Here is a 20795-nt window from a genome sequence, read left to right on the forward strand (position 1 = left end):
GTTGATTGTCTTATCGTAACTGAAACATGTGAAACATGAAAAATAAAAATTTTTGGGCCTAAAGAAAACAGGCTTCTGTTTTACAGAATTAGTTGTATATGAAAATAGTTGTATATGAAAATTTCAGAGGTATTATTAATTTATATGCATAGTATTGATAGTGAATATATTGAGATTTAGAACAATAGTAGTATAACTTAAGGACGAACAAAAGAACAGTCATGTTATTTGAATAATTTTCAGTAAGCATTGTTCTCTCACGTTAACACTCATGAATGTAGGGTGAGCGTAAGCCTGTCCACTCGAAGGGACTCTTCAAAATCAAGCTAAAAAGAGATTTACGAAAGGGAGGATTGGAAAGAGAGGTCAAGGACTGGGGCCCTGATGATGTTGCTGCTTGGCTGGATGGATTGCATCTCACTGAGTATAGGGAGTCATTCATTGGGCATGACATACGTGGATCTGAACTGCTAAATTTGGAGAGAAGGTATGTTGTTTTCTCTCTCTCTCTCTCTCTCTCTCTCTCTCTCCTTTTTATGTAATGTAAAAGTACAAATTAATAATAATCAAAAAGAGCATATTTATGTAAATTCATGTCTCAAATTGTTAGTTTTTTCACTGAGAGCCATGTAGTCAGGAGAGTCGTAATTGATTATTTGAATTGAGTTTGTGAATTTGTTTTCTGTATTTAATAGAATTATCAACATATTCTACCTTACTTTTCAGAGATCTCAAGGAACTCGGAATTACAAAAATCGGACACATTAAGAGAATCTTGCAAGGAATCAGGGAAATAAAAGACTCCAAAGCACATGTATAGGTGGAATCATATCCAGGAAATCTATGCCATTTGTATAAAATTTGAAGGTGAACAAGCAAATGGTTGTTCAGATGGCAGTACAGTAAATGGGATCAACACTTGCAAGGTTGTGTATAAGGGGATCACATTTAGTTAAGGTATTTTATTTCTGTTTCCATCTCTTATTCTGAAGATATTTTTTACATTGCTTTGTTGTAATACCTAAGACTTGATATCTCACATAGCAAGAAATGGGATTCTTTTTATTTTGATGAGCCATTGTTATGAAATGAAGAGGCTTTATTTTACATTTTATATTTTTATGAATATAATGTACTGCTTATATCTACGTACTTTGTATTAAATGAATGAGGAATAAGCTTATCTTTGGTGATTTCTAGTGTATGTCTAGTGCTTTTTTCCTCTGTTTCAAGTTCAGTACAGAGAATAATCTCCTTTTATGATAAAGAGAGGGGTGAGTGTGGAAAAAAGTGGCAAAGCAATAGGATGCTGAAATTCAGTGCTAATACTTGAAAAGTCAAGTATAGTTGGTATAAAAGCAAGGTATTTTTTCATATAATTTTGCATTTTCTAGTCATTAAGTTAAGCTTATTTTGCTATCATAAATTTTTGTTCATAATGAATAGAAGTAAGTACCAGACGACAAGCATAACTTGTAATAGATTTTATTTATTCGTGTGAGCACAGGTAATTAATATATAGGCACCTGCAAAATAATTCAAACGTAACCCCATTTAATGGTGAAATATGCGTTATAATTTTTGTTTTGTGATGTATGTATGTATATTGTATGTATATCTTTTCAGAAGCATTTGCTCTTGTCCCCCTCGGGTAGGATGGTACCAGGTACAATATTGCCCATCTAGTTTCAAAAAACCCTTTTGGGATGAGATGGTGTCTTGCTTTTTTTGATGGTTGCCTAACCAGCTACTGATCACACTTAGTGCAATGTGTGTGTGTATGTGTATTTGTGCGTATATGTATTATGTTCCCAGATTCACCTTTCTTTTGTCATATATTAGACAGAAAAAGAATGGTAGTCTCATGATCTATGCACCACCTATACCCTTGAGTATGTATTGGACTGACTCACTTTTTTTTTATTCTGTATGTCATCTAGGCAGGATAATTTTTTAAATTCTAACCATACTTTTATTCATTAGCTTATTCATCTTCCTCTTCCATCCTCTTTCATGTCTTTCCTTAAAATTAGTACTCTTAGCAGCTATGTATGTACTTACATGTTGCTGGTGCCAACTTCTGGATCATTGGCTTCGTGGCACAAATGTGTTAGTTACTTAGTCATTTATCTTGGTAATTTCTCCTGTTTTCATTTGTTAGTAATATTCTAAGGTTTATTTCACTACTTTTTTCTGAAGCTTTTATGTTGGATTTTTAGTGTTTAGTGCTATTCAAACTAGCTACTTGATACATAACTAGTTAGAGCCTGGTTTTCATTCTTGCTATCCTCTGATACTTTACTATGTTATTAGTTAAGAGCAAAAGAGAAAGCGATGGTCCTTGGTGGAGTTTTCTGTGATGTTTCTTTGTCACCTGTTAGGATGTTTTTTTATTTAGTAATAAATTTTACTTATGCTTTTTGTAAGAGTATCAGTTGTGTATTTTTTTTTTATTTTGCCTTAATTATTCCCTAATATGCATGTCATATTTTCATCTGGTATGTGCCAGTCCCTTCATTACTTACTATATCCTGTTTACCAGAATTTTCATGTAAACTAAATTCTGGATGCTGTGTATGGTACAGGCTTTTTTTTTTGCCTTCTAATTTTTGTACCTATCAGTAGAGTTGAGGTTTTTTCTGTATGCGTTGTGTTTTTTAGCAATGCGTTAACAGACTTTCAGAGGTCTTCCAGAGAAGGCCTGGTGTGCCTGTGTCATTTTTTGATGAGGACCTAGACCTCATGTACAGTAGCTGCTGTACTAGTTCTGTTAGTCTAGCCTCCCCTGATATGTGCTCTGAATGGACTTCTTTTCTTACTAACATCTAAATCTCAATAAATGGTGAGTTCCTTCATGTTCCAATCCAGGACATACTTATCAGGTACAATTGCCTTGCTTTACACTTACATGGTTTGTGAGCCAACCACCTTTCTGTGATTCATAAAAGTCTCCTAATGCTCTCTTGGTTTCTACAGGTATAGTCTGTACAAACACTCTTGGCATATTCAGCAACAAAGTCTTCCCCCCAGAAGTAGATTCTTGCTTGGGATTGTGATAAAACAGACTTGCTTTTTATTTAAAACCCATCAATTATACGATGATTTCCATCCTTCCAGCCCAACTGTTTTGCAACCTCATTTACAGACTATTCATGAAGTGTAGTCTGATGGTAGGTGAGGATCTAGGTGATGCATTTATCTGGAGATTACCTTTCTTCTCAAGTCTGTGAGACAGACTTGAATCTGGGACATGCAATGAAAAATATATGGTTGATGGGTTTGTATAAAGACTCAGTTATATTATAAAAAATTTTCTTCTTCTTCTTCTTCTTCTTCTTCTTCTTGCTAATTTGGGTCCTGTTCTTAATGAGCCACCTCAAGCTGTGTATACTGTCTTGAATAGTGCATTTCATAGTAGGTTTTGGCAGATATTTTTTTACTGACAAATTTGACAAATGCCCTTACTGACTCCAAGTTCCTTAGAGACTTGCTTTGATCTAGATCCAAAGATGTGAGAAATAATAAAAAGAAGGTGAATGATAGGCCCCAATTATTTAGAAAGTGATAGACTTCTTTTTAAAAGAAAAACCTGCTAATCCTAAAAAAAATTAGTAGGAAGAATTCTAAAGCTTGGCTGTAGAAGGAGAAAACTGTAACTGAGTTGTACAGTCTGAGGATTACTGATTTTTACAGAATGTGCTGACAAGAAGATGGACTGAAAGGGATACCTGAAAGCCAGAGGATTTCTTGGTCCTGAATTTAACAGTTACTAAAATAGTACATATGAAAAAAAAAGAGAGAAGTCATAATTTGGAAGAGATATTGTTGAGATATTGGGTAACATCGTAATTGGTTTCCAAAGGATGATAGAAGTAGTACTCCACACAGGGAGAAAATAGTCCAACTAAAAGCATTAATAACATCAGATGACAATTGAATTGAAGACATCTCAGAAATATGCCAAATTATTTTGCAGAAGTATCCTTTTGAACCATATGGTATGTAAAATGCAAATTTTAAATCTCTGAACATGTAACATTGAAGTGATAGCCTTGGTTAAATTTCCATTATCAGTAATTGGGGAACACGATGGGAAAGAAGACAAATTAGAAGAAATTGTCTTGGAGGTATTGAATTTAACTTAAGTTACGGAATCCCCAGTTAGGTAAAGAAAAGAAATAATAAAGTTCAAACATTTGAAGATCAACTTAAAATCCAGATTGGTCAGTGAATACAGGTACTAGGCTTTTATATCTTGAGCCAAATTCCATTCAGCTTGCTCATTTGGCACTCATTTTTTTCACTGCCCTGGTGCCTTACCAAAATAAATCAAGTAATTGATTTTAGACCAACTTTAAAAGAACTGTAGTGTCTAGCTTGCAGGACAACAGAAACAAATGCACCATCAATTGTAGGTATTATTTCTTGAATGACCTGCTGACATTAGTTTTCCTGAGAGCCACTATTTGGTACACAGATGCCACTCTTTGATCTGGCATTGGATCTTGGGGCCATTAATTCCATGCATGAACTTTGTCATTCACATAGTAGTAAAACCTTAATTATTTGGGTTGTAGAGTCCCCTCAAGAGCAATTCAACATCTGGGTTTCAGCAGTGTTTTTCAATACACTTGTGTGTCATAAAAACAGACATCCCCTAATGTGCAAATTTAGGACCTTTTTAGCAGTCAGGGCTATGTTCGATACATGGTAGAGAATGATAGTATCTGCATCACAACTTCCCTCACTTGCTATGGCATTTACTAGCTTCAAGTAACAACTGTCAACAGCAAGGGCAAAATTCACATCTATCCAAAAATATTTTGGGGCCATGGGAGACATTATGATTACTTTAATTTATCATTGCACTGAGAGAGGCACCTACCTGAGTTTTATTTTTGATCAGATATTCTGAACACTTGGGACAATGTGCAATTGCATTCATGTATTTAATATAATTGTTTCCTTAAAACAGTTATTTACAGAAGCTCCTTCTCTTCTGGCATAGCTTATTAATTGAGAATTATCAAAGCATACAAAATTATTAACCCAGTTCAGGAAGACTGATGTTTCATCTCTTGTATATTAGTAACCAGAAACATTACAACTTTTACTGTTTGCCATTTTCCTTTTCAAAGGGCTTTCCTCACCCATGGAAAAAGTCAGGGTTGTATAAGTATTTGATGTAATGACTAGTTCCAAAACATCCCAACCCTCTGTACCACTGAAAGTGCCAGTCCGGCACCAGGAGCTAGCAGTGCTTTTAACTCCATGTTTACAGGTTATCCAAGGCAATGTTTTCGACATTTATCCCACCAAGAGGCTACTCACCCAATGTGCTCTACACTGTTCTTTCCTAGGCAAATTGAGCAATCTTCAGTGGTTGGTGATATATGTACATTGTATCATTTGGTATCATTATTCTTTCTGTTGCGTGCAGTGTGTTAAAGTTTATGAATCAGCATTCCTTCTTGCAAGGTCCTTTCCCCAAGTTAGATACTCCTCTTGTAGTAAGTAGCCTTTTTAGTTCTCATTAAAGCTTGTGGAGTCTTATTATAAGATTTTGTACCTAGAGTATCTACATAAGGATTTTTTGCATCTGCAAAGTGAACAAGTGAACTTCACAGTCGTTTTAAGAGTAACCTGTACATTGTATGAGGAAACCAGTTTGTCTCTCTCATGGCCCTTACTATACATCAGAAATTATTTTAAATAGTGATGGTTTTGTCTTGAGACTCTCTGAAATCTTATCTTATCTCTAACTCCAAGGAAAACCTGAAGAGAAATTTTCATCTTATCAGAAGATCAACAATGTTGCTCATCTCTACCGGTGCCCTATGTGATCAGTCCCCAGAAACTACAGTGTGCAGTAAATGTGTGATAGCTTATTTTTGGAGCTTTCTTGTTCATTTTTGGAGCTATCTTGTCTTTCTTTGAAGAGATACACTTTGACAGATGCAAGTGTTCATATGATACAGCACTTGTGCCGTCATTCTTTTTTAATGTATCAAGTAGTTCACAGTTCTTTGCATGACAAATCCACCATTCCTTTCATGCAAATTTGATATATCAGATGACAAAGAATGTGGACTTGCATTAAAACACTAGTTCCTCCCCCATTTTTTAATGGAGTGTATCTTCTTTAGTGAATTTTGCTGGTATTCTGCTTCAGTTTCCATCAGTTTAAATGTTCGCTAATTTTTCCATCTGTAACAAATAAAACCATATGTAAATTGTTGATATATCTACCGTATTAAGAAATATCTTGATGGTATTAAAAGGTTCACACTACCCTTCAACTTCTATGCATATTACATGTTAGACTATATGTATTTATGGACCTCTTGAAAATTCTGTAGGCAGCTCTTCAATATACTGGGATATTGAGCACATATTATAAAATTTTGGAGTTCTGAAGTGAGAATAGTAACTGGCTCTGATGGTTATCTTTATTACTGTGATTAAAAGCCTCTTCTTTTACTCAGGTTCATTTTGTCTACTTATTTGATTGTTCAAAACTTTTAGAATTCATCATATGAAATTTTATGCCTTCATGGTAGAAAGAAAAACTTGTATTGAGTTCTTGTTATACCTGAATATGGTAAGCTATTTTTTTAAGAACTTTCAAAATCTGTGGTATGGTTAGACAGTGAAGATATGTTACTATAGATATTATAGTGAGCGACATGGCAAGTGCTGTTTGTCTGTTATTGGCCGTAAGAGTCAGTGCCAATGGTGATTGCAGTTAAGAACAATGTCATTTGTAAAGGACATGTTTGTTCTTGTGCTATGAAATGTGATATCTTATAGGAGCTTTTCTTGTATGGGAAAATTTGCTATATTGATGATACCAGATCAGTAGGAAGGCAGTGTCCTCACAGTCTAAAGAAGTCAACTGTTTAGAATAATCCCAGCATTACAGGTTAAGCTGTCTGAGGTCCTGAAAATGAATGTGAAATGATTGAACAATTTGTGGCAGGTAACAGTAGACAGACACAGCACTTAAAGGACCATTTTATAGGCTTCATCAGTGCCTCCCAGGAAGGGAGGCTGTGGTTAATGCTGGCTGCCTGTTGCCTGCTTAAAGTTTATGAATTATAACCATTTTCATGTAATTATTTTCAGTTTTCTTGTAATTTTTACATGACCAGTTTACCTCATCATAAATTTACTGATAAATTAGTTTTAATTGACTTACTAGGTAAGCTCTTCAGTGGGAAGCTGTATGAATGTGTATATAATAACTCAGTATTAAGAACTTCTGTGATGCTAGAATTCTTACAGTGTTCGACAAATTAAGTCTATTACCACTGTTGCCTTTTATAAAGATTTCAAAGGAATATGTTATGACTGGTTCCCATTCATTAAAAAAAGGAGCTTGCTTGTTAGTAAGGTTATGTAAAAAAGAAAAAAAAAGGAAATATGGAGAAATGAAGTGATTTACTTGTTCCATAGAACAATTGATTACAATTTAGATTAGATCTGAGCCTCGATGTAAATCCAGGATTGTTTTGTAAGAATAGACAAGCTTCCTGCAGGTTGAGGGAGAATGTACGAATAATATACATTTTGAGTAAATGTTTCAGTTGCATAATAATATTTATGAAAGAACACTGAAATGATGCAAAATATCTGGGTAGCAATGTCAGTTATTAATCATTAATTTCTTGATGGTTTGTCAGTAGCTTTTGAAACCAGGGACTCGATTTATAAGTCTGTTTCTTGTGGAAACGACATTATTTTAAATTTAACAGCCTAGCTGATAATTTTATCACAGCACCTAATAATATATAACCCTTGAAGCACTACGTAATCATTAAATTCATTGAATATATGCCTGATGGCAGTGTTGAAAATGGTTAAGCATTTGTGATTGAAATGCATTTGCTCTGGTTGATGTTTGCCATATCTATTTGCCCTTTCTAGTTGTTTGCTTGCTTGTTTTTTCCTCTGCTAAAGAAATTATAGCAGAATTTTCATTACTTTTGGTACTGTTTCTGTTATTGTTTTAGTATTGAATTGTGGCAGTATTTTAGATCAACAGATTCATGATGTGTTTGGGGTTCTAGAAAAAGCTTTCAGTTGGTAGGTTGATTCTGATTTTCTTCATCACATCTTATCTTTTTCTCATTGGTAAATTTACTTGTTTATGTTTTGTCAGTGGTTTTGATTAGTTAATCAGATGCTAAAATGATGAGGATTAGAGATTGGGAAATGTTTCAAGAAAAATATTTTCCTTCTAAAAAGGACATTTCTTTGATTTTGTAGTAACCATTAATCAGTCATCTTTCTTTGTACCAAAGTGATATGCTCTGGTGAATCAGTTAGATAGCTTTACTGAACTTGAAGGTTTAATTTTCACACTTCGTTATTTTACTTATTGGTTGGTATGGTGTTGGCGTCCCACCTCGGTGGTCGCGGGTTCGATTCTCAGCCATTCCATTGAGGAGTGAGAGATGTGTATTTCTGGTGGTAGAAGTTCTTTCTCGATATGGTTCGGAAGTCACATAAAGCCATTGGTCCCGTTGCATGGAACCACTGGTTCCATGCCACGTAAAAGCACCATACAGACAAACAAAAAGGGTATGCTATATGTGTTTGTAAACTAATCCATTTTTATTAGCAAGATATGAAAGATTCTTGCCCTTAATACCTGGTCGGTGACCAGCTTCCACCTCACGTACGCATGAGTTGTCAGATGCCACAGATTCCTTACTTTACAATTGATTAAAAATTTGTCATTTTTAACCAGTTTCCAGCTTTTACAAGAAGATTATCCTATTGTTAAGACCGAAAGTTTGTTAGCTATGAAAAACAAATTGATTAAAACTTTTATGTTGATTTGTGTTTCTCAAAGATAGCATTGATACTGATTCTCTGAAAATTGTTTGTGCCTTTTTATGTTATTGTTGGTTGTAAACATCTCTCCAACTAATGTTACCATTTCAATCACAAGGTCATCATTGGTTCTCTCTGTCCCAAAGCCAGGGCTGTGAAGAATGATTTCCATTTATTCACTGTCTGTGATGTTGCTATTCAAGATATGATGCTAATGCTGATAACATTTTCAAGAAAAATTCTTGTATTTTATTGTACTTTACTGTATTTTGTTCTTAAATATTGATCAAACACAAGAAAATGTCAAACTGGTATGCTGAAAAATGACAAATCTGATGCATTATGGCATTATAAGTGACTCAGGGGTTAGATTTTGGATAACTGTCATCCCAAAGGGTAAATTTGTGAAACTGTGCAAGTGACCTTGCAGAATTTGCAATGGTGTAAAGAAACCATTTGCTCTGGTTTTCCATGTGTTGGAATAGGAGCAAATAGTTCATAAAAAGTGGCAGTGGTAATTAGGTTAACAAGAAAAATTTTATATGTAAATGTGAGTAGGGACTTCAGATTGACTAAGCATCCTGAATTCGTTCTTGTTTGTATTCTGTTTATTCCATTCTAATGTTGTCTTTCATTTGTGAATGTACTTACTGTAGAAAGTGGTTGTACCTGTTATTTATTTGAAATGTCATTTAAGCACACATCTTTACAGTCGAATGTTATTTAGGCTTAATGAAGTTTTTTCTTGAGGTCATATAAATAGGCTATAATCGTAATATAAAATTTTTTTTACTGTAGTTCTGACTGTTAGTATTGAATGATTTGTCAGTTTGAAGATTTATTCCTGTGAATCCCACTTTCTAGCGTAATAATAAAAATCTACCTCTAGTTTTGGACCACTGTTAAGTCACAGTCAAAACCACTGTTCTAAGGACCTTTAAATGAATCACTACAGATTATGCTGTATTTTCCATGTAGTCACAATTTCTATTTACTGTAATTAAGTTTAAACAATTTAGTGTTTTGTAGTTGTTTAATGGCATGCAAACAGGATAGTACATCTCTGTGATACATCACTGATTGTTTTTCAATTTATTTCATGTTCGGTGTCTTCAAATGATGTGAAAAATGCTGTACAAGTTCTTGAAGAACTCTCAGGTTAACTATTAGTATTATGAATATTGAAGGTTAGAGAAGTGACAGGAAGCTGGTGATATGGTCTTGTGCTACATTAAGTTAATAAACGCAGTGATTCCAGTTTTGGAGATGAGGACTGTAGTGATACTTCACAAGAGTATAGTGTAATTTAGATCTCACATGACAAAAATGTACAAAGGTCACCATTATTATATTTTATTTTAATATGCATAATTTTTCATGGGGAAAGCCAAAAGGTTATTAGATTTAAACAACTATCCTTTACTAAAATTGAATTCACAGAAGACTAAAGATAAATTGTGAATAAATAACTAGCAGCTAAAGTACAGGATGTATACTATACCATGGGAGCATGGCACTTTTCCATTGTTGTCAGGAAAACATTTCCAGAATTATACTATAAAGGGAACAAAAGATATTATAGGAAAGTGTAACTTCACAGCAGCTCAGCAGAATGGCAATGTTTGGTATGCTACCTAATGCGTAGTACACTCTGACTCAGGAAGTTAAAAATTAAGTGGTAAACCAGAAGTCTGGATATAAAAAATCTTTCAAAAGATGGAAAAACATGAAACCAGATTATCTAAATCTTTAATATAGTTTTGAGGAAAAGATTAAACAATAATTTTAAGTGATTTCAGGATGTTCATGACATCAACACACACAGTTGACTAATGGTAGGACCAACAGTCTGAATGATACAGTACTGGTATCAAAACCTTGCTAACAGTGTTAAACATTATAGTTACATTTAGGTTATTTAAGTGCTGTGAAATATTATTATTACAGTGGTCCCTCCAGATTTGCGGGGGATGCATACTAGACCCCTTGTGAATAGTTAGAACCCGCGAATAGTTGGAACCCCTATAAAAAACGCCAAAAACAGCCTATTTTGTTAGTTAAAACTCAAGAAAAACCCACCAAAAATTTTTATACTTTTATCACAAAAAGTGCATTTATGATGAAATTGATAAAAAAAAACAAGAATTTGAGGATATTTCTTAGAAAAATACCGTGAATATACTAATTTTCCGTGAATAATGTGGGGAAAAGTTCCCGAGAGAAATCCCTGAATGTGTGAGTCCGCAAATCTGGAGAACGCGAATACGGGGGGTCCACTGTATTATTAATTAGGTAGTTTAACCAGACGACCAAGTTGAAATAAGTGCTGTGAAAAGTAAGCTATTAGTTGGAGTTAACACCTTGAATTGTCAAGTAGTACAGTAATCAATGTCATAAATACAGTATTACGTAAGACCAAAGAACTCGCTGGAGGACTTGTTTAACTAGGTTACATTATTAAGTAGCAGGTTCCAAATCTGGTAGAACATACATCTTTGATACTTAGATTTTAATTTGGGGGAGTGAAAACAGCATCATGTTGTGTATCTGCAGTACTAACAGTTGCTTTAAAATCTGTATAGTAGATCAAGTACCGTGCTTTACTATTCAAACCATAAAGATAAATTTTTGCAGTGATTGCCACAAATTTAACAATTCAGAGATAACATGAACTTAGTTGGGGGTGGCAAAGCACGCTTCAGTTTTGAAGGTTACCTTGGATAAAGTGCCGTAGATCAGATAGCAAGCAAATATAAAGAGCAAACAAACTTAATTTTGTCTTCTATTCACTTGGGCTGACAGAAATGGATTGTTTGGATGTCATGTACTTGAAAATCAACTTTTCAGAAACTTGAAAGAGCATAATAAAGATAGAAACTGGATAGCAGTGATTGAGCTTTGGTCTTTTGGTATCGGCATTAGGTTTTATAGTACGTAATAGCCACAGAACTGAAAGATTGAGTCATATAAATGAAAGAAATCATAAAACGTACTGAGTTGTGAAAAGCTACCCTATATAAGGAAGGGAAAAACTGAATATGAAGAAGACTGAATTGTGAAAAGAATGCTGAAAATTTGTTTTTAGTTAATAATAAGGACAAGGTATTTGGAAACTCCTCAGGACCAAAGATGTTCAGTTGTATGGAGTTCTTTTCATGTCCAAGGAGAAAAAGGAAAATTTAGCAAAAAGAATTGCAGCATTACAGTTAGTAAGACTGTTTTGCCATAAAAGTTTGGAAGATTTTACAAATTTTTGAAAACTGAAGATGAATAATTTCTTTTGGTTTAGTGTTTTAGATTACAAGATTACAGTATTATTGCCTCTCATACCCAGTCTGTAAACAAATTCATTTGATTCACAGTGACTTGTGACATTTTAACTTGTTAAAAGGCAGATGGTGTTGAGATTTGTTCTTTCATTAGAGGTCATTGTAGTGCCCTCCATCATCACATTAAAAGACTTTTTTTATGAGTTGCATCAGAAAGTACAGTACTCCCCATCATATGAAGAACTGTAGTAGACATGATTTATATTTGACTGTAAAATGTAATATGAAAGTAATATAAAGTATTTTGTTTCTATGGCAGATAGAACTAAAGCTATTTACAAAGATGCTTAAAGTTTGTAAGGTATCCATTGGCATAGTATTTGTATCAAAGCTTTTTCCTTTAATGTTAGACACTTAAACTGTAAGTGATTTTATATTTAATGAAACACTTAAAAAATAAGAAAAACCTGCTTGTTAGATATGTGAAATAATGATGTAGCTTTGCTGCTAGCTTTGTTTTTATAAAGAAAAACTGTAAGCAATAAGTCATTAATCTCTGTATTAAAACAGGTAATTTTAAGAAGGCTTTCTTGCTGTCAAGCATTTTCGTTTTTTCAATAGAATGTTTCTCTCAGTTACCAAAACTTTTCCAAGACTAATCACTGAAAATTTATTCAAATAACACTTACATTTTTCATTTGATTTTCTTATGATTAGTCTTGAATTTAGGAAGGTTCTATCCTCCATTAATAGAAAGGCTACTTTCAAAGAGTTACTTCAGTCATTTCTTGGAATTCAATTTTTCTTTTTAGACACAGCTTTATTGCAAAGGTATTCTTGAATTTATCTGTTTTTCATCCTTAAGCACAAAGATTTTCCTAGAAGCTTTCATTGTAACTATTACCATGGGATTTAAGATTAAACTAATGCTTAAGGTGTGCAGTCTATAGGCCAAAGTATTGTGTGTTAACCTGTTCTTTATTCTCTCTAATTTTGCTCTTTGTCTTCCATTGAAAAATGTTGAAAACTATCATTTGAAGACTGGGAATAGGAACTTTAATATTATTAAACATTTGTTTTATTTATTGTTCCATTTAAATTAACTGCCATACATTAGACTAAAACCTCTTTACAGCAACAGTTATGGAGTTGAGGCTGGGTCGTTAAAATAGAAGTGTTCATTTTCTAGTGAATTCTCTCTCACTTGATCTCTCTTATTTTAAAGCACAACTTTATATAGGAAATATCTTAATCTCATATTTTCATCACACATTGATTGTTTAGGTTATCCCTTTTTGTTGCTGTAACAGTCATGAACATTTTAATTTCATGTAAATAACAAAAAGGAAATGTCTGTTAGCCAATAGTCTTGCGTGCTCATAAGCAGACAAACTAGTCTGAGTTGACTCCTTTCCACATTCTTTGCTTATGTGGGTAAAACTTTATAGCTCATTCTTTGGGTTCTTAGATGCTCTTAGTTATTTCATGCTGGAGAATTTTAAGCATAATCATATTTTATTCATTTGATGGGATACTTTTTCTTAGTTTTCCAATTAATGTTTGGCATTTTGCGGGAAGTTTGATTAAAAGTATTTTAAAATTACTAACACAATTTTTTCTTGGTATCCCATGGAACTATCAGTTGATGTTTTAATTATTTATTGTTCTTGTACATATTGTGGAACTGATGTTCTTTGCAGTACTGCATGTTTTTTACTTATTTCTTATTACTTTATGCAGTTATAAATTATTGGACACAATATTTACACTGAAACATGTGAAATATGTTTAAACACACACTAACATGTACACACTTGTTAACAATGATTTCAGCGAGAGAAAGAGAGAGAGAGACTGTTAAATAGTGGTGTTGGAGATGCTTCTTGGTCTGAGCAAGGTCACTGTATAATTAATTTCATCATGTCTGAGTTTGCCATATATTGAGATTTTAGTGTAAGTACGTACATGGTATACTAGATGATTTTGCAACTTAGCTTCACTAGTGCATCAGTGTTTTGGAAGGTGTTTGTCCTGTAAATGACTGTTCCTCTTCATATCTTTCTTTTGCTTGAATAGAGAACTGTTGTTTATTAACCTTAAGTTAAGTTAGCCATTTGTTGGAACTGTGATTATTCCTTAAAAGAATTATTCTTCAATTCACCAGTTTAGCTCTCACTTATTTTGTATTTGTGCCAAAATTAGAAAAGTGGATCTTTAAATGCTGAAATTATATGCTAGTTCAAGTGAATAAAACCCTCATCCGTAGTTGCTTTAATTTTGTGAGTGACATTTGTACTGTTTTTTTCTTCCTTTGACATTGTTACTTCATCATCTCAGACTGCTTTTATATAATGGTTCTTCTGTAGGTTAATCCTGTTAATTATAAGCATCTCTATGTAGTTGAAAACTAAAGACAGTTCAAAGGGTTTTAGAGTAGATAATATATGAAAGGTGTGTAAGTGGATTCCAAACTTTGTACTTTGAGAAAGCCTAAATGCCAAGTTGGATAAGCAAAACAAGTTGTAAATTAATGTTTAAACAAGTGAAACAGTACAACTTTTAGGAGGGTAAGACTAAATAGGTTATAGTATCAGGTGATGTCCAGTGTCAGCACAAGATGGGATGGAAGTAAGTAACATGTATTACACCAATTTTTACCTAAAATTCTGAATAAGTGGGATTAATGTTCAGGCTCAACTGCTTTTGCTTTTCTGGTTAGGTGGTCTTGTCCCCTCTGGTGCTTAAGCAAGCAATACATGACTTGCCTTCAAGAAAATATATGATGAATTTTTCCACAGCTGTGAAGTGAGGATTACTATGGTGAGATCCTCCAATTTTTATCTATGATATAGTGCAAATATATTTTGATGAACTGACAGTTTGTGTCTGCTTTTACTCTCTTCTCCATTTTTTCAACTCTATTTAGGAACTACTTCAGGTGGTTGACATATTGCTTAGGTCAGTATGGCATAATGGTTTTAGTGGAGTGTTGACTGATAACTGCCTCACCTGGGTTTCAAGCCTAGTCTCTCTTGCTGGTGGGTACACTATTGAGAGAGATGAAGGAGCAGTTAGTTCTAGCATAAAGAATACTAACATAAAGACAAAGAGTTGGTCAGGGTCATTTTACCAGGATCCAGCCTGAATATCACATTCAGGACAAAGTTGGATGGTCAGGTCGGACTCTGTCAAGACAAGACATTCATCATAGGCCTGATCATAAAAGGACAGTTGTATTCAGGACACATTTTTATATGTTGAGTATCACCATAAACAAGATGTGAGTATACTGCTTGTAGATCCCAGATCCAACAGTGTGGATGATAAACAGTTTTTTAACCTTTGGGGCAAGTGGGAATATTAAGTGTAAGAGATGTATTTTGTGATTCATATGAACCAATCAAAATTATAAGATTTACTCGGGTTCTCTTTCACATAAGCTTTCTATTAGCTCCTGGGGCAGAGTCGGAGAATGAGTCTGATGGTTCTTCCAACTGAAATTGTACTTGTTAATTGTTCTAACTGTTGACTGAACACTGTTTGTTTGTCCAACTGCTTAAGGCTTCAGTAAAAAAGAAATTTTACATAAGTAACTTACCAAGTAGTAATTACATAGCTAATAGTTTCTAGCTATGTAATTACTTGGTAAGTATATGTAAAATTTTATTTTATAATGTCATTTTAGGTTTTGTCTGTGGAATGGAAAATATTAATTTTTTCATGAATTTTTTTATATTAAAATGTAATGAACTTGCAGCTTTACATTAAGATATCTTTTAAGCAGTGATACCCTTTAAGCTATGATGTCCCTTGTACCTTTGAAGTGAGTTTAGTTTTTGATAAGTTTTGGAAACATGAACTTTCATCATCTAAGGTGTATAAGTAAAACTATTCATATTTTACATGTTCATCAGTTATGTGATATTGAATTTGTGAACTACTATGATTATTGCATAACATCCATGATATTGTATGATAAAGAGCACTATTTACTACATTATATTCATTTACTGCTGGTATTGTACTTAATTGTTAACATTCCAATGGTGTAATACTGCTTCGTTAATGTGTCATTGACTGACATTCTTTTCTACTATAGGTGTTTTAGTGCTTAGCATTTTTCAGTGTAATATACAGTTTATGGATTAAAGTAAAATATCTATAGATCTATTTAGAATGTAGCTGTTGTATTTTATAGTCACTATAATTTTTTTACTAGTAAATGGAATTTTTGTGGTTTGTAGCTAAGATTACTTGTATAAATTATTGTCACTGTACCTGTCGAATTTCATACTTGCCATTTCTGTAAATAATTTTTATATATGTATATTGTCGATGAACTACTAGTTGTCTAGGATAGACTACTTTGTATGACCATCTCCATGAAATATGCAAAACTCAGTATTGTTCATATTTTATAGTAAAATTTTATAAAAATTTCTACTGATTGTTCATGAAGAAAAATTTTTACATATTTTTATTATGCTTTATAATGTGGTGTGTACAAATGTAAGTTGTCCATTTCGTGACTCACGTGATTTACACATTTTTTGGACATTCAAATCTACGTTTTACACTGCATGAGAAGTATCTTTAAATTAGATTCATAAGATCCACATAAAAGCGAGTGTATAAAGTATAAACAATCACTCTAATCAGGAGATTTAAATTATTCAGACACTTTGTAATACTAATTGTACAGTCAGTTTAGAAATGAAAGTGGCCTCTATATGATAGTAGATATGGGAATAAAAATCATAGAGTAAAACTGAAATTACTGAAAATGAATGGCTGAAGCAATCACTCTTATTTCTAATAGAGCATTGTATTCAAATTTTTGGTAACATCAAACTGGCAATATGGTGCGTAAGTATACCTATTTTATACCAAGAACATCCAAATTCTAATGACAAGCAGTTGAAACGAGCGTTACACCACCAGAATGCACCTCAAACATCACTCGATGTATACACAAGGTGTACTTTAACCCCTCTTGTTTCCTTATCTTTTGTAAGGGTCTATTTTTTTGCACACTTGCAATAAAAAAATGTCATAACTTGTGTGCTGTAATGGTTTCTTGTATCAACACATGGTTACAGTATTCTACAATGCTCTAATTTTTCATAGTCAGTTTTTAGTAGTGTTTGAAATAATTCTTCATACTTCACTTCAAAATAGTTTCATGTTATGGAAACATTAGGTGTGTAATGTTAAGGAAACCCTCAAATATTTTGTACACCACATTTAGGTGTTGATTTCTTCGATTCCTTTAAGTACACAGAACTCATGTGATCTGTAGATTACAAATTTATGGTTGGAATGCTCTTCTACATAATACATACTGCAATATGTAAGTGATATTCTCTAATAATGTATATTGAAATAAAATTTTATTTGTTCTATTTATTTATTTTTAAACATAGTAACCTTACCATATCCATTGAATTGAAAACAAACTTTCACTGAATCAGTCAGCATGGCATGAAAAGAAAAGATCTTTGTCTGTTGGATACGTAGTTTCTTTTGACCTAGTAGTTCTATAGGCCCATGTGAGAAGGCTTATTTTTTTTTTTTACCAGGCAACCAGAAGCCGTAAATTGTCATTTTTAAAATCGGACTCTCGTATACACCTCCCATACAAAGCAATCTGATAACTCCTGTACTCCTCTGCTTGTTATTAAGGCATTTGCGAGTTAACTGGCGTTGATTCTGTTACCAGGGTTCTTTATGTTGAAGTTACAGGTTTGCATGCTGAATAAAACAATGCATTATAGAGCAAGAGCCCATGAGGGTGGGGGATGTAATTGCTTAAAATTACAGTGGTTGTTTTGAAAGAGTATACTTTGGCTACTAGGAAAGTGTTTCCTGGAGTGTACCCAAAACACACTTGCCATGACATCAGGTCAAAGGTCAAGTTATTGCCCATGAATATGGTTGCAGTCATCTTTTTCAACACAATCATTTTGGTCTAATTCATATAGCTCCCTTACAACAAAGATGCCAAACTAAGGCTTTGCATGGTAATGCTTGATATTTTTTCTCTTACCTGTGAAGTACAGTACCATAAATCAATACAGGCAGTCCCCGGGTTACGACGGGGGTTCCGTTCTTGAGACGCGTCGTAAGCCGGAACATCGTCAAAAATCCTAAGAAAACCTTACTTTTAATGCTTTGGGTGCATTGAAAACTCTGTAAACTGCATTCTTATGGCATTTTTCATAAAAAAACCTTCAAATATTGATTATTTTGCATTTTTGGTGTCATATTTCATCTGCCAGATGAGCGTTGTAGGCGTCGTAACCCTGGAAATAATGTCTGATGAATATAATTAAAAAGCGTCGTAAGCCGAGACCGTCGTAACCCGGGGACTGCCTATATTAATATCCAGAAATTCATGTGATGGTCAGAAATGGATAGTACTTTTCAACATAGAAAAAGGTAATTGATTATAATTTTCAACCTGTACTATTTGTAAAATTTTTCTCGGTGGAAAATAGTATCACGGAAATTAACTGTGTAGAACACTACTAGTGGGTATGTGCTTGTACATTGGTGTGAGGTGGCCAATTTTGAATTGCCATCAAGTTTAATAGATGTGGTTTAGTAGACCTAAAATCTTTCAACTTCATCTAAATTGTCACTTGCTCAGCGAGTAAGCCTACAAACTACTTTGTAGTTCTTGCTGGGGGGTTGGTCGGGAAAGGTTTATGGAAGAGCCTAAAATGGTATGACTTGTTATTTTTATAGTAACATTGAATTTGTTATAGCAAACATGATAACTGCATGAACTGTTTTTCTTTCTTCTGGTGATGTCATTACATTTTTCCACTAGCTGGGTCAAGCGTCCTCACTAGCTCATTTGTAAAGCCTGAGTCATCTGTACACATGCTACAAAAGGGCTTGCCATCATGGAAAATATCTATGATGTCTTTAATTCAGTACCATACTATCAAAGGATTCTAAAAAGTGGGAAAATTAAAAAGACAGGTTTAGAAGAATGGAATAAAACATCTACTTAAAAGTTATGTTATGTTTCACTACCAAAAACAATGAAAGAAAAACTGACAGCCAAATGTATCAATAAAGCCAAAAATATATGAAAGGACAATGAAATTACTGCTTACCTGATAGTAACAGTAAATTTTGAGGAGTCACAACAAATGTCAACAACATCCAGTGAAGAAAATGAAGTATGTAGATGTCCTGGCATCTAATAAATTCTAACGTGTTCATGAAGGTTTTTAATCTGAGGTAACATTTTTTGTAATCTGATTTCATCTGTAAGCTTTTAGATTACTGAAGCAGTTGACTATTTGTGCAGTGTGTTCAATGCTAATTTATGAAGACGGTAGAGAACTATTCTATTCTTTAAAGATGAGTACAAGATATGACCCTTTTTTTGTGCATCAGTCTTAGTTTGTATACTGTTAAAAATGTGCTTATAATCCTTAAGCTTTACAAGAACTACTGTCCTCATCATCAGAGAGAAAGAAACTAGATGAAATTTTCTACACTGACAGATTAAGAAACTAGATGAAAATTTCTACACGAGTTTATTTACATCAGATTCCTGCTAGATCTTCCACATACTTGACCATTATCGTAATTATACTAGGTGTAGGTTATGAAGGTTAGGTGTTTGGTTTTCCATCAGTCCAAGGAATAAGTCTGAATTATTAGCCCCCTGGACTAATCTGGGAAGCTTAGTTTGTTTAAGATATGGCTGGCATTTGTCTAATCTAAAGCATTTAAGAAATTTGTTTCTAGCTACCACTAGTATTCAGTTAATTAGGAAACCCCTTTAAAGACCATGGGACTTTACATCACTGGGTCTGGATGAAAGTTGACTATTCTTCAAATTCATTTGTGTTCACAAACCCAACCTGTGGGTAAAAAGTGTTTTGCTATTTATGTAAACAGTACTTTTGTACTCCCCAGTGTGTTTTTCAAGATTTCATCTAGTTTACCTATGTCAGCCAAATTGCAATTGTTAACAGTTCATGAGGTACATCCTGGCTTCATCCTTTTCCTTTATTTTTCCAATCTTATTTTTACAAAGGTATTTATGGGTAATATTTGCAAAATGAAAAACTACAATTTTATGCCATTCATACTCAGATAATATGTTGGGTTTCATTTCTTTTCCTATAACTACTACTCCCAAAAATGACATTAAATCTTGATAGCTTCACTACAGTATTACTAAATGGACTATTGAGATCTGTAAATAAAATCTTCCTCTTGACCTAAACGAAAATTCAAACCAAGGGCCAATAAAAAACCTCATCCCTAGGTAGGAGTCAACTTGAATTATACCTCAGATTCTGTCTCTATTTGATCCATTGGGAATTTTTAAATAAACTGAAATTTTGCTTCCATATTCTCTTTTTGGCATTTGTCAAGATTCAAGACAATTGAGTGCTAGGAATGGGCTTTAGTCAGGGCCATTGTAATGTAAGACCTTGCACCTCATTTTCGGAGATTTTTCGACGATTTTCGGCGCGAAGAAAGTATTGTTAATTGAAGTAACAGTCCTTTTGGAAATTTAATGGGGAAAGTTCACACATTGGGCAGCCAGAAATTCTTAAGTGTCCTGTAAAACAGCTTTACTGAGACAAACACCCAAATAATGTCATAGGAAAAAAACATTAATTAGCTTAGCATACATAAATGTAAGGAAAAAGCAGC

General features: G+C 33.6%; 1 long non-coding RNA gene across 1 annotated transcript; it reads left to right on the forward strand.

Annotated features, from left to right (window-relative positions):
* Window positions 1-80: 80 nt before the first annotated feature.
* LOC135222934 (uncharacterized) lies at window positions 81-17509 on the forward strand. The gene is made up of 2 exons (XR_010316394.1): window positions 81-487; window positions 727-17509. It is a non-coding gene; the product is annotated as an uncharacterized LOC135222934 (long non-coding RNA).
* The last annotated feature ends 3286 nt before the right edge of the window (window positions 17510-20795 follow it).

Source organism: Macrobrachium nipponense, chromosome 8 (genome assembly GCF_015104395.2).
Source record: "Macrobrachium nipponense isolate FS-2020 chromosome 8, ASM1510439v2, whole genome shotgun sequence".
In the NCBI taxonomy this organism is placed as follows: domain Eukaryota; kingdom Metazoa; phylum Arthropoda; class Malacostraca; order Decapoda; family Palaemonidae; genus Macrobrachium; species Macrobrachium nipponense.